Consider the following 12,171-nt stretch of genomic DNA (forward strand, 5'->3'; position numbering starts at 1 on the left):
AGTGTTCTGTTTTGTTAGCTTATGCTGGGTTTTTTTTTCCCATTTAATCCTAGAGATCGACTAGGGCTTGTGAAAAGTTACTAAGGAAGTTGTTGTTTTTTTCTTTCCCCTCCCTGTTCTTGAAATGGATGTCAGAACTGGTTTTGTCAGGTTGCTTCATTCAAATTGTAGCTGCATTATTCTTGATGTCAATTCAGTTCATCAGAATTAAAGCTCCGTAGCTGTTACTGATCCAAACTTTAGAAAAAGAATATTTCTGCTTAGGCTTAATGCTTATTTATAAAATGATTTTTTTCTCCACAGCTTTGCTGAGGCTATAACCCAATTTTATTCTCATTAGCCTTATGAAGTGTTAAATTTGATTTACAAGCACTTAATGACCGTAGTAGTAGTCATTGAGCACCCACTTGGTTCAGTGTGCTGTAGTGTGTGCCGACTCCTGGGAAGTACAGGGTAAAGAAGTGACACATTCCTTGTCCACAGGGAATTTACACTTTAACTGGGGAGTCAAACATATAAATATTTACAAACTAAAGTGGTCAAAATTAATACACGTATATGTATGTGAGAGCTCAGGAGGGTATACATAAATTATTACATACTATAGCAGGCTGAAGAGCTGATATATCATTCAGATGATATACTATGTGCCAAGCACTACCTTAAGCACTGGGATAGATACAGGTAATCTGTATCTATACCACTTGGGGCTCGCGGTCTTAATCCCCATTTTACAGATGAGGTAACTAAGGCACAGAGAAGTGAAGTGACCTGCCCAAAGTCACACAGCTGACAAGTGGCAGAACTGGGATTAGAACCCATGACCTCTGACTCCCAAGTCCATGCTCTTTCCATGGAGCCCTGCTGCTTACAACTGACCAACTGACCTGCTGAAAACTGGTTTGGCTAGTTTAAAACCAGAAGTAAGATCACTATAACTGTATGATGGAGATTTGCTGTTTTTCAATAACTTCTCTAGGATTAATGGAAAGAATAGATCCCTTTTCTGACTCTGTTTTAATTACTACCCATATCACAAGTTTCACTTGGTGCTCGTTCCTGGGAAGGTGGGCAAGAGATTTTGTGTCTTCTTTTATCGTGTCCTTCTAAATTTACCAGCTGTGTGTTGCTCCCAAGAGCCGTGAGGGCCAAAAAGAATAGAAGTAGTTTATAATCTGTGCTGTAAAAATGAAAGCAAAACACTCGGGAAATATGTGATTTGAATTTCAGTTTAAGGACACACTTTTCTAACTCTTGGCCTGCTTCTCAACCCTGACCTTATTGCCTTGTGGATTTTCTGAGTGAAGTGAATCTATCATCCTCAAATGTGGAATCTGGGTTTACACTAGTAAATCATCCAGATTATTCAGGTCTAGACAATTCAGTCGTAAAGCCAAGACCTTTGACTCCCAAGCCCTTGCTCTTTCAACTAAGCCACACTGCTTCTCAGTAGGACCAACCTTGGTATCTGGGGAGGGCTGGTCAGTGAGTGATTCAGTGAGTGAGTATTTTAGTGCTATTGTCACTGGCAAGACTAGAATGCATAGAGAACTGCTATTTGGTATCCATGGAAAAAAATCTCCTCACGCTTAATTTTATGAGTTCCAATATGTTGAAAAATGACTCACTTTAAAAATGACACAGAACCAGCTGTAAAGTATTTGAGTTTTGTTGGGTTTGGATGTTAGTATCAATTATGAACATTGTAAAGAAACATTCTCTCACTATAACACTGCATTGTGGAGGCAGCATGGCTTAGTGGAAAAAGCACAGAACTGGGAGTCTGGAGACCTGGTTCTAGCCTAGAGAAGCAGCATGGTGTAATGGATAGAGCACAGGCATGGAGTCAGAAGGTTGTGGGTTCTAATCTCAGCCCCACCACTTATCTGCTGTGTGACCTTGGGCAAGCCACTTCACTTCTCTGTGCTGTTACCTCATCTGTAAAATAGGGATTGAGATTGAGCCCCAGGTGGGACAGAGATTATGCCCAACCCAATTTGCTTGTATCCAACCCGAGTGCTTAGTGCGATAAATATAATTTTTAATAAATACTGCAATTAGTACTGGTCTCAGCTCTGTCTTTGACCAGCTGAATGACTTTGGGGAACCTCTCTGGCCCTCAGTTTCCTCAGATGTTGTGGATAATAATAGCTGCTCTCCCTCTCTTAGACTGTGAGTCCCATGAGGTATAAGGACTCTATCCAATCTGATTACCTTATATCTGCTACAGCTTTTAGCACTGTGTTGCCTAGAGTAAGCACTTAATAATTACCAAAATCATTATTATTATTCACTTGAGGTATTCACTTTAATCTGACTGTAATTGTGAATCCCTGTTGTAGGCTAATGACTTTCTTAAGGTGTTTTGTTTATCTTTTCAGATTGGAAGAACTAGATACAAAGTTTCAATTTGTTTTACACTTCACTCATTTTGTGTGGGGATGGGGTGAATTTGGTATCTATGTTGAGCTTGGGTAATTTTCAGGGTAGTTCAAGCTGGTGACAGGATGATAGTGGGTTTGAGGCCTCTCACTAATTATCATAAAACATACTTAATTTCTTTAAGAATTGGTTATCCAGCTGGAGGCTGTTCTTTATGACACAAGTAGTTGTGTCTATGCACAAGTTTTCCAGGGTTAGGGGATTCTGTTCCCGAATGTGGATAGTTAGATTTTTAAACAATTTCTGAAGCTGATTTTTTTTCTTTTGTAACTTGAACATTATCATATAACCACCTGTTTAGGATATACCTATTTTCAATTAAATCTTCTTGAATTTCATCTCATGTAATGGAAGCCAAGCAATGAGGGCCTGGGATTGTCCAAATTCCATCACTGAGGGAAATTCAAGGAAGTGAGTGAGGAGCTCATCCTAAGCCTTGTTAGATTTATATTCTAGTTTCAAGGATAACCAGTTAGAGGAAAAGTTTATTTTATCTAACTGATCATTATGTACCCATCATTCCAATTGTTTTGTGCTTCTGTTAGCGTCAGTTACAACTAACTTCCCTGTGTAATAAAAACAAACCACGGATTCAAACATAAGTCTGTGGTTACATTCTGTTCCCTAAGTAATGCTAATGGACCACTAACATGGTAACGGAGAAGTCTCCTGCTATCCTGGGGCTCAAAGTAGCAAATACACAAGGGAGCAAGCCAGCTTGAAATGAGAAATTGTATTTTCCATAGCTCTGGAAAACCATGATTACTCAAAACTGTATACCCAAGTAGCCAAATGGCAAACAGGAAGTTAAATAATGCTTCTCAGAACTGCAGTGTGAAAAGCTGTGATAGTTAAGGAAAACCTGCATGTATGTACTGTACTGTGCCTATATGACAGTATTCTAACCACAGTTAATAAATCTAGAAGTTCCAGGCTCAGTCAAGCAATGATATTTATTGAGCTCTGTGTGCTGAGCACTGTACTAAGTGTTGGGGAGAGTACAACAAAGCAGAGTTGGTATACCCATTCCCTGTCCACAAGCTTACAGTCTAGAGGGGGAGAAGGACTATAAAATAATTTATTGATATGTAAATGGCTACTGTGGGGCTGAGGGTGGGGCAAATACCAAGTGCCCAAAGAGCACAAATCCAAGTACATAGACAATACAAGTCCTATAAGGTGACAAGATAGCCTCTGTCACAGGGGAGGCAAGATGTGGAGATGAGCTGGCATTGTCCATGGAAGAGAAATAACTGAGGAAATCTTTGGGATTCCAGAATCGGAATCAATCAAGCAATGATATTGAGTGCTGAACTAAACACTTAAGGGAGTACGGAATAACTGGTAGATATTATCCCTCAAGGAACTTAAAGGCTCAGGCAGTACCTTCTAAGTCCCGGAGGGAGCCGGATGTGGTGGTATGAGCTGAAGTCATCACATGTATGTGTCTTTCTAGCTGTTCTAGGTGGTCAGAGGAGGTACCAGTGATAGTGAAATTGACATGTGGGTGCAAGTGTGACTGAAAAACTCAGTAACGAATCCACATTCCTGACTGTTGTGCTCAAAAACGCTGTCTTGGCTTGGTTTATCCAGCACTCGGTACCATTTGCTTTTGCCTCCTTGTGTCATGATCTTAATGAAGCTTCACCTTTCTGCTAATTTATTTTGAGCCCAAGAGCAGATCAAAGATTTTTGGATTGTGAAAGGAGAAGCAATTAGGAAATGTGAACTTGGAGCTGGTTAATTCTCCTTGACACACTGTTTCTGCCATTTGGCCGCAGATGGAAAATGGTTACAAAGCAAGAGGTGTGATACTGTTAAGATAGGGCTCCTCTTAGCCAATCAGTGGTATTTGTTGAGCACTTACTGTGTGCTGAAAAATGTACTAAGTGGTTGGGAGAGTTCAATAATGTTGGAAGATATGATACCTGACATTAAGGAGCTTACTGTTCAACCAGGGAGACAGGCATGATGATAAATTACAGATACATTAATTGTGGTATTTGTTAAGTACTTACTAGGTACCAAGAACTGTTCTAAGCACTGAGGTAATTACAAGGTAATCAGGTTGTCCCTCGTGGGGCTCATAGTCTCAATCCCCATTTTACAGATTAGGTAACTGAGGCAGAGAGAAATGAAGTGACTTGCCCAAAGTCATACAGCAGAAGAGTGGAGGAGTCAGGATTAGAATCCAGGTCCTTCTGACTCCCAGGCTCATGGTCTTTCCACTAGGCCATGTTGCAGCAACAGAATATAAGGATATGTACATAAGTATTGTGATGGTAGAGTGAGTACCTAACTGCTTAGGGATTGGGACTAAGGGCATATATTTCCACAATCACTTGGAACTGTTGTCTGCACACAGTAAGTGCTCAGTAAATACCAATAATTGATTGGATGAGATAGTAAGGAAGGGAAAAAGGTGTTGGGCGAGAGTTGAGGGGGAAGGGCAGAGATAAGAGTTTAGTTAGGGAAGGCTTCCTGAAGGAGCTATGATTTTAGTAGGGTTTTGAAGATTGGAAGAGTGCTGGTCTCACAGATTATGAGATATGATGTTGGATAAATATCTATAAATGTATGTCTGTAGGTAAGCTTGAGCAACCAATGTCTTATTTTATATTGTGTAAAAGTGAAAAATAGATTGGATTTCTTGGTCCTGTATTATGCATCTGTTAAAATGGTTTCAGTTCAAGAAAATGCATACTTAAACAACTTTACTCTAAAATTAAGTTTATTTCAGGGTATGGTCAAAATTTATAGAACATAGAAATAATAATTGCTATATACAGAGTATGGCAGATAAAACTCAGATTTTTAATTTGAATGATTTGGATCTTCCTAAACAATATTTCATTTCAGAAATAGGCTTAGTGAGTATTCATGTAAAGTAACTGGCATAGCTTTGAAAAAGGTCTGTTAATCATGTCATTGAAATCACCCAAGGTCATCTCACTTTTATATGAAGCTCAAAGGCATTTCTCAATCCACTAAGAAAGCAGACAAACCAAAAGGCATTCAGTTAAATATGGCATAGAAAACATTTGTTCACTGAAGAAAACTAAGGAATCATGTTAAAAACAGCTGGGGAATCCATTGTGAAATCACTGTCAAGTTTTCTTATTTCACCTTTTTGGGAAGCTCCACTTCTCAACATAAACCCTAATTTACCTTCAGCTTTATGATCACAATTTTGGAAAGCCCATAATGTAGTATTCACCCAAACTGATGCCACACACACAGACCGTTTCTACCAATATTGTGAGGTGTACTGTTGGAAAAATGTTCCCTAATCCCTTAATAACATTCTAGCCAAAACTCACATCTTGGCACAACTGAGTGTATTTGCATGATCTTCACTGGGCATCAAATATAGAATTTCAGGAATTATGAAGACCACTCAACTATTTCTAACCTTTACAATCAGCAGACATGGATTTGACGACTCCTATCTCAAGATGCCCCTCTCAGCATCGCACCTGGAGAGTTTCCAGTACTCTACCAGTTTAGGCTATGGGTAGGAGAGTCAAGCAGAGGCATACCCATTCCATTCCTAGCTTGGGCAGTGGCTAGTGAGTGTAAAGCCATCTGCTACAAGTCAAAACTCACCTGCCTTGGGCAGCAGCAGCATGGGAGAGAGCCGAGGGCAGAGATTCAGGTTTACCGCACAGAAGAAGGCAATGGTAAACTATTTCCGTATTTTTACCAGGAAAACTCTATAGATACACTACCAGAGTAATTGCAGGTGGAGGTGGAGCATTCTGGGAGAGAACTTTGTTTCCGACAGCATAAGACAAGACCCCCCAAGAAGATGATCAGAATCCTATGGTGCCCATGGTGAGGAAGCTGCCCAGTCAAATTTAAAATACTATTTCTAAGCCCTTTTCCCCCCTCAACCAATCAATCAGTGGTATTTATTGAGCACTTAATGTGTGTAGAGCATTCTACTGAACACTTGAAAGAGTACAATACAGATTTGTAGACATGTTCCCTACCCAAGGCGAGCTTATAGCCTAGTGTAATGGAATAAAACAATGCTGTCTTATAGGTCCATTTATCTTCAACCTGGTTTCTCATTCATGTTTGAGAATTCAGCAAGGAACCAACGAAACTGATGTTAGAATTTGCTGCAATCTTTTCTAAAACCTAGAGCTCTCACCGGATATGCTTACAGATCCAGGTGCTTTGTCATTTTTTCACTGCTCTGACTGCAGTGGTGAATGACTTGGAAGACTACCATGTATTCATGGGAGACCTGCTTTGAAGGTCTACCCTTTAATAATGGAAGTTGAGGTTCAAAGGAGTAACGAAGTGTTGTTGTATGGTGAATCTCTAGGCACCAAAGACCTTTAGTTCACACAGAAGCCATTCCAGTAGCTGAGATGGTAATTTGAATTGGACTCTTTCATTATTATTTTTTTTGTGGTGCATTTTTAACTCCAGGTCTATTTTAGCTCCGTTTCCAAACCATAGATCTTGAAATCAATGGAACGTTTTGTCTTCCCTGCATACTGGCTAACTATTTTTGTTTGTGACCAATTATGTCAGTGAAGCTCTCACTTCTCTGCCCTTCTCCTCCCTCTTGCTTGTTTATGAAACAATATAACCACCTTCTGTTGGGCCAGATCGGGTGGTCCAGCATTGATCTTTGGTCCAGTAATGTTAAAACAGTGTTTTTCTAACATATTTGGGGGTTTGTATTCATATTTGTGCTTATTTTATGCTCTGGTTTTGTTGTTTACCTGTAGGTTTTAAGAGCATGAGAGAAAATGTAACTATTATAATGTTTAAAACTTATGGCTGTTTATCTGCCTCAGACTGAATGCTCCTTCAGGCCAGGTGGTCTGGTCTTCTCTGTTTGTTTTTCAGACAGCAGTGTGCTCTGCACACAGGAATATGCATAATGATATTTATGGTGTGTTGATTTATCCTGTACTCAGAGGAAATGTCCTGATTTGGTTACAATGTCCTGAACCTGTTGTGGGATATGAGATGGGAAGAGGGTATTTGCATTTAAATACAGATTGTGTTCCCCATCCTATAGTGGTTGAAAAGCTTTCAAATCATTGGAGGGAGAACTCTAGGGTGGTGAGAAGGTATGTACACCAGTGAGTCTTTAATATCTTTAAGGTTTTTCTAGTAGTAGATAAAAACCTGGATAGCAGTTACTTAGCATAACTGTGTGGTATCAGTTACCAATCAAAAATACTGATTGTCATGTTTAGAGTTGGAAGACTCTATAATTTGTTTAGAGCATATTTCTTTTAGGATTTCTTCACCAGTGTCTCTTCTTTGCTCCAAATCCTGTTCCACCCCTCCTGTTAGGTCCTCTGGACTAATGATAGCCCAACTTCTTGCTGATTTGAGAGGCAACAGTGGGACACTTTTTTAATGTGAGGGAATGCAGAAGTGGGAGTGGAATGGAATACAGGCAAAAAAAGCTGATGGGTGAGAATAATGTTTCCTGCTTTTCCCAAATGTCCTTCAACAGAACAGTGATCGGTACATAGTAAGTGCTTAATGACATAATTAAGGCTTAGTCGAAAGAGCCTGGGAGTCAGAGGATGTGGGTTCTATTGCCAACTGCATCACTTCTTTGCTGTGTAACATGGCAAGTCCTTCAGCTTATCTTTGTCTGTTTTCTCACCCATAAAATGAGGATTTAATACCTATTCTCTCTCCTACTTAGAATGTGAGCCCCATGAGGAGCAGGGACTGTATATATTCTATCATTGTATATCTACCTAGACTTAGTACAATGCTTAGCACTTAATAAGTGATAACAAATATTATTATTATTACTGTTATTATTATTATTTTAGCTACAGCACAAGTGAAGGAAGGGTCAATCCCCAAGGTAGTGATGAAGAAGAAAGGGACAGGATGACTTAAAGTGACTGTATGATTATGGTGCAAAGGAGTGTCTCAATAAGGGATGGAAGGAATGACTGGGAATGTTTGTGGGGAGCTGGCAGAGATGAGGTGTGGAAGGAGGGGATGGGTAAAGGATGACTTACCTAGTTGGGATAAAATTTGATCGTATATTGCAATCATCCTGGGATTTCCAGTTTTTAATTGAATTGGATTCTTTTAATTTGGTATTCTCTACTTTCAATATTTTATGAGTTCACTAAATCTTGTTTACTCATCCATCATCTAGTGAGATTGATGAGGCCTTCAGTAGCCATATAGGCTGATTTGTCTTCCTGAATGTGTCCTACACAGGCAGATGTTTTATCCCATTCTTTATAGCCTTAAACCTACCTTATAATTAATGCCCATCCTATTTTTTTGGTCATCAATAGAAATGAAGACGATCTGATGCCATCTTCCATTCGATACTGTAGTTAAAAATAATACAATTCTAGAAAACCGATTGTATCCATTTCATAATGTTTGAATAAAATTTCCATTCCTGCTTTTCAAAATTTTAAAAATTGGCTTAAGGCAATTTAATTAGAGCAGCCATTCATTTTAAGTATTGCTCCCTCACTTAAGATGTTTTCTAACTTTGGTCCACCATGTGGCAGCAGTAATGGGTGAAGTGAGAGATGTCAGCTCATTTCCTAGTAGAAAACATCCATGGGACAAAAAGAGTCATTTTACAAGGGATCATCTGGTTCCTTTCATGAAAGACCACCTTGCTGGGAAAAGAGAGTCATCCTGAGAATAGCAAAAAGCCGGAAGAATGAAGTCTTCCCAGATAGGTTAATTTGTAGGTGAGTCTAACAGATAGTGGTGAATTTTTTTTTTTACTCTCAGTAAAGATCACTGTCAAACACATCCATGCTCAAAATGGTTATTTTTTTTTAGATCAAGTTCATTTGGGATGTTTCTTCATAGAAAGAGATTTTAATGTTCTAAAGGAACTCAAGGATTTGGAAAGGAGATAGCAATTGTGTATATGTGTGCTGCTGAGACCCTTATCTTCTTTAGGTTGTTTTTGGTCAGTTTTAGGGGAAATGGATGCTGGTACATAAGATATGGATTTTAGCAGTTGACTGATTTTTTTTTCTATCCTCTGAATCATCTGGAAGGTCTAGCATTTCTAAATGTCATTAATATATTTTCAAAATGCGAAGGTCTATACTCAATAAATGGTGTTTATCGAACCCTTGTGGTGTGCAGAGCACTGTATTAAGCACTTGAAAGAGTACCATCCATTTGTTAGACCTGATCCATTCTCACAAATATACATAAAGAAATAAAATAATGATATTTGTTAAGCGCTTACTATGGGCCGAGCACTGTTCTAAGCGCTGGGGTAGATAAAAGGTAATCAGGTTGTCCCATGTGAGGCTCAGTTCCCCATTTTTCAGATGAGGTAAACTGAGGCACAGATAAGTCAGGTGATTTGCCCAAAGTCACACAGCTGATCAGTGGCGGAGCCAGGATTAGAACCCACGACCTCTGACTCCCAAGTCCGTGTTCTTTCCACTATGCCACACTGCTTCTCAGAAGCAATCTAGGGGCAGGCAAAGATTAGAACCAACATTGGAGAAAGATTCATTTTCAAGAGACTTGCATTTTATAGAGAAGACTGCAAATAGCTTGTGGCAAATATTACTCCTTTAAAATTATCTGCTGTTGCCTCCTGCTGAATTCCTGGTATTCAGGAATACATTAATGAAATCATATGCGAAAGAGATTTCTTATAACCCTCTGGTTCCAAAATTGCTGTGTTGAGTGGAGCTAGAAGTAAAGGTGTCAGTGAATTAAAAGGTCATATTGGAGGTTTCAGAACCCTCTTATTCAGCCTGGTTGGGGAAGAGATGGTGTGTGACTATATAGTCCAAGATTGTAGGGGATTGCAAAAGTGGAGCACTTCCAGTACTTGCTGACAGGATTTAGAAAAACTAAATTAAAAATTATGGCTACCTTCTGCTTTCTCTCCTTTTGTCCAAGGTAACACACAGAATTGTGACATCTAGCTCTAGAGATTAAGCCTTTTCCTAGGTCCTCTTTGCCCACCTCAATTGCTACACAAATGATAGTTTCATTTTCTATCAAGGTGTAACCAAGTCCACTATTTGTCAAATAGAGATTTAATCTTATGAATCTACTACTAATACACTTGTCCTGGGAGAATTTGCAGCCAATTTATTTCATCACTTCAACGATAAGCTGCATTTCGCAAGCTGGATAGTTGCATTTGAAGTAAGCCGTCTGTCAAAACTAAGAATGCTATTGGCAACATCAGACTTCCTAGTTCTTATAGAAATGCTACTCAGAAATTCCTGTTTTATTTAAGGAGGCAAGGTTCCTACTTTTAGTAAGAATGGCAGCCCAATGACATGTATTTATTCTCGTTACTTTATTTTGTTAAGGTGTCAGGGTAGCTAAAATGTTTTTAATTCAGCATGTGTCCACTTCAGAGATTATTTTTCATGCAGGCATTCAAAAAAGTGAAGATTAAAAGGGTGGGTTTAAAAGTGATGCGGCAATTTTGATCTCAAAGAATATAACAGAGCATGTGAAGTGATAACTCTACCATGCTACTAATAGCCGGGTTGAATCATTTTCTTTGCCTCTCTAATGGCATGCGTAATTGCTCTAGGTTTTCAGGCGTCCTTCACCCGTACTTATTTAGATTAGTGACTGATGATGCATTTCCATGGAAACCTGCACTAGGGAAAAAAAAACTCCACTGGTACAGTGTGGCAGTGGAAGGATGTAGGCTCTTATTCCGAGCTTACAACTTGGATAAAAAGAACTGACTTTTCAGTCGATGCAGTTTTTCAAAATCTAAAAGTAAGAATTCATTTTTTAAACCTTACTTTGGATTAAACATTCAGAAGCTCATTTTTTTAATCTTTGATCCTGAAATCAGAGGATTGCAACTCTTCTTTTTTTCTAAATAGCAGAAAATAGTAAATTGAAGTAATGTAATCACCAAAGGCTGTTGGTTTCTTCATGGGAATACAAAAGCGAGATAAATTCAAGTGAGATGGTTACACCTCGGTTAGGAACTATGGCTGAGAATTCAAGATTCAAGAAGAAAGTTCACTTTGGAGGTATTGTGTAACTTTGTGGATTTATTGTGTTTATCAGGGCTTTGTTAAAAAAGCAGCAATGCCTGTATAAAAGTCTCACAAATGTATGTAGTTCTTTCAGTATTTTAGTCTGATATAGTGATTTCATGTTTATTATTCTCTCCTAAAGAGCACTTTTTAATTTGGGGGTAATTCCTGCTCTCTTTGTTTTTTACTTGTTAGTTTCACTGATAGGCTTCTAGTATTTCAGAAATAGGACCGAAGGATATAAAAAACTCAGAATGGTGTGCAATTTTCAGTGTCTCAGATTTTGATAACAGCAGGGTTCCTAAATCTTTTAATTCTTCTTGATTGATTTAGATTAGTGGTCAGCATATTTTGAAATGTGATCCCATTTATATTTAGTGTTGGTATTTAATTCAAAGGAATGATTTTGTTTTAGGGTTTGTAGGCAGATGCATTAATTATAGTGGAACACTTCAGAATCAACAGATCCAGGAAAAGAATTCATAGATTTGATATTGAATGGTGAATCCAAACTGACCACTGCCCTCTCATCCAATCCTCCCTCAAGGATAGTTTGGCTCTAGTTAATATCTTAAATGGAGTATCAAAACCACTTCATGAAAATACTATTAAGAATGTAATACTTAAAAGCAGAAAAACACCATATGTGTTTTCAGATTGCTTGATTTTTTTAACAGTTTATCCAACATGTGAAAGCCAACTGTTCACTGTA

The 12,171-nt window shown here is 38.6% G+C and overlaps 1 protein-coding gene and 1 non-coding gene across 5 annotated transcripts in view; both read left to right on the plus strand.

Annotated features, from left to right (window-relative positions):
• Positions 1-12,171, plus strand: part of SHANK2 (SH3 and multiple ankyrin repeat domains 2) — a 717,042-nt gene that overhangs the window by 395,706 nt on the left and 309,165 nt on the right. The gene's annotated exons all lie outside the window — the stretch shown is intronic.
• On the plus strand, positions 5,901-6,038 carry LOC114811008. The gene has a single exon (XR_003758693.1). It is a non-coding gene; the product is annotated as a small nucleolar RNA SNORA7 (small nucleolar RNA).

This window comes from Ornithorhynchus anatinus, chromosome 3, assembly GCF_004115215.2.
Source record: "Ornithorhynchus anatinus isolate Pmale09 chromosome 3, mOrnAna1.pri.v4, whole genome shotgun sequence".
NCBI classification, from domain to species: domain Eukaryota; kingdom Metazoa; phylum Chordata; class Mammalia; order Monotremata; family Ornithorhynchidae; genus Ornithorhynchus; species Ornithorhynchus anatinus.